The sequence below is a fragment of the Pyrus communis genome, chromosome 3 (assembly GCF_041283825.1).
Source record: "Pyrus communis isolate YQ-2024b chromosome 3, ASM4128382v1, whole genome shotgun sequence".
Taxonomy (NCBI): domain Eukaryota; kingdom Viridiplantae; phylum Streptophyta; class Magnoliopsida; order Rosales; family Rosaceae; genus Pyrus; species Pyrus communis.
In genome coordinates, this window is record NC_142567.1 from 23,016,169 (window position 1) to 23,019,175 (window position 3,007).

The 3,007-nt window shown below is 39.5% G+C and overlaps 1 long non-coding RNA gene across 1 annotated transcript; it reads right to left on the bottom strand.

The window, feature by feature from the left end:
- LOC137714292 (uncharacterized) lies at window positions 1–627 on the bottom strand. The gene is made up of 4 exons (XR_015960896.1): window positions 546–627; window positions 359–461; window positions 207–265; window positions 1–102 (listed from the first exon to the last, which is right to left on the bottom strand). It is a non-coding gene; the product is annotated as an uncharacterized LOC137714292 (long non-coding RNA).
- Between the last annotated feature and the right edge of the window lie 2,380 nt (window positions 628–3,007).

The following is a 3,007-nucleotide window of genomic DNA, read 5'->3' on the forward strand; positions in this document are numbered from 1 at the left end:
AAAAAATAGAAAAAGAAAAACACCAACTGCCTAAAACGCAAGGCGCACAGGCATTGGCATCATCCCTTGTAGTTCTCCGGCTCTGCTTAGGCCTCAGCAAACCTACAAAATTCGAGCAACAAATCGTATTCAAAACCAATTCCACACTGATTAGAACATTAAGAAACCAAAACTACTCGTGAAAAATATTGTAATTTAAAAATTACCCAAGCTCGGAAAGCTTCATGTGAGCTTCAGCATAGTCGGCAAAGAAAGCATCTTCGTCCTGAGAAACAAAAAGGATAAATTTGACAATCAGTAATTGCACGTAGGTGATGAATAAGAACACAGAAGAATAAGTTCTACTGAAGACACGCACCGCAGCATATTTTTCCACAAGAGGGCGGAAGACAGGGTCATCCAGAGGAGCCTTGTCACTTGGAAGCATCAGAAGACCCTCCTGGTCTCCACCGAGAAGCACCCTATATATTCGAACAGCATTATACATGATTTTTGTAGCTCAATGCAGCTAGACTGAGAAAACACAGTAGGGAAACAGAACTTACTTGAAGTAGGAGTTGTCAAAGATAAGGGTGTTGGGAGTCCAAGGTCCTTCAAATCCAGATCGCTCCTTGTGGCACCTTCCCCTGCAACATACCATATTGCCATCGCACAAATAGAAATCGGTATTGTCATTGACCAAATAACAACGGATTTCCGATCGACTACATAACCTGGCACAGTTTTCAGAAAAGAAATCAAGAGAATAAAAGTTAACGTACCAGGGTGTGACCACCGGAGAGAGCAACAATATCCTTGTCGCTGATGCCCATGGTTTTGCAGAAGACATCCCTCAAATGGTCATTACCTACAGCATTTCAACAGTAATTTTTAACTCAGTGTGGACAAAACATCCTCGCCTAGAATACAAGAGAAGCATAAACTAAAACAATTGAGATAAGATCATGTCAAAATATATATTTACCCTTGGTCGCGTCAGGATGACGGGCCTCTGGTGATGGCTCGGGGGCATCCTGGCACAAGAAGAAGAATATCAATACAACTAGTACTGTACTAATATTATAATATGATAGGTAGTTTAGCTTGTACAAGTACTTATATGACATGTAGTTTAGGCTGTAAAAATACTTATATGATAGATAGTTTAGATTATAAAAGATCAGCTGAAATCTGGGTTTATGCCGACTAATAGGATACCTGAGTTGAAAAAAAAATAGAAAAATAATATAACTAATAGCGAGGCTCCCCAAGAGATTTATAGGTGTCCGAAATTTTGGAAATGTCCTAAATTAATTTTAGGAAATATATGGCGCGAATAGAGTGACTTTAACTTTGGCTTATAGCACATAGTTTTTTTGTGAAAAAAAAAAAAATTGAAATTTTTAGCTTTAAGAAATATTTTCGCTGGAGTTAAGGAAAATATTGCAAAACCTTTGGATGTGATCCTACCGATTATTAGGACCTAAAACTATTTTTTATTGATTTTTAAAGTGAGAAAATAGAAAAAATATCTTTAAATCTAGATTTTAAATCATTGATTACAAGTGTTTAAAAATGAATTATAATATATTTTGCACAGAAAAAATATATTTTGAAAAACACGAATATAATAGTTTGTTGTTATTGTGACATCCCGTCCCGAAAATATCGAAAACGTACGTGTGAAATGACAATTTTGCCCCTAGTTCGTTTCTTTTACGTTTATTGGTTGTTTTTGTGTTGTTGGCATGCTTTGAGCCACACATACCTTCCCACACACCTCACACCCTTTCTCTCCTGTTTCCCTGCTCCTCCCCCGTGTTCCCTTTCCTCCCATTTCCCTTGAAAACGTACGGACATACACACAAGCATACCAAATCTCCACAGATCGAGGGAACCAAGACCATAGTCGAGCTCGTGAGGCTGAGAGGAGTGCAGCTGTACCATTTTCAGGTAAGAAAACCACCATTTTCACGTCGATTTCACGAAGTCAGTTTTGAGGTACTATTCATGCAAACGTGAATCCTCACGTTTTAGGGAAAATGAAGCTTGTAGGTAGCTTGGTGAGGTCCCAAGGAGTCTTGGAGTAGTTCGTTTGAAGGAATTGGACGTTGGAATCGCCGTGTTCGAAGTTAGCCGGAATTGGAGTGTGGTGACAGGTGAGATCTCGTGATTTTTATCCCTTAAAAGTGGTATATTTATGTTCTCTTAGGTCTAAGCTTCATTTTGGTGCAAAAATCATGAAATTTGGGTGAAAAACGGACGAGATATCAACGTTTGAAATTTTTCCAGTTTTTCGGCGCCGGCAACGGCGCCGGAGTCTCGCCGGAGAAGGAGACAGAATATTCCGTCAAGTCTGACGGAATATTCCTGACGCTGTTAACGGAATCTGTCAAAATTGACGGAATATTCCTAACGGCGTCAGTTGACGCCGTCAGCGTGCCAGGCACGTGCTTGCGCGTGGCCGGCGCGTGGGGGCGCGTGCGGCGGTGGAAAATTTTTCTAAAAATATGGGGATGTTCCTGAGGTTGAGTAGGTCACGTTGGTATATTCATTTGTCCAATTTGAGTAATGTATGAGAAGTTATTACGAGAAGTTGGTTATGTGCTTTAAAACTTACGTTTTTATAGTTGTTTCGCATATAGGTGATACGTATCCCGAGGACGAGCGAGGTTACTCGAGGCAGGGGGGCTACGACCCTTCCACATACCAGTGAGTGGGCTTTTGGTTTTCCGTATATACCTATATACTATATTTTTTCCCAGAAATTGATTAAATGGTTATCAGTTATATGCCATGCATTACATTATCGTTAGTCATGCATTGTTGGTTGCATTAGTAGTTGCATATATATATATATATATATATATATATATATATATATATATATATATATATATACATATGCATATTGGGTGCTGTGGACGCACAAGTAAGTGCCAGGTAAGTGTTAATCATGTTTATTTTCAGTAGTGTTTGAGATGCTTAGAGAGCTCATAACCTGCACCCCCGGTGTTAGTGCTCCCGC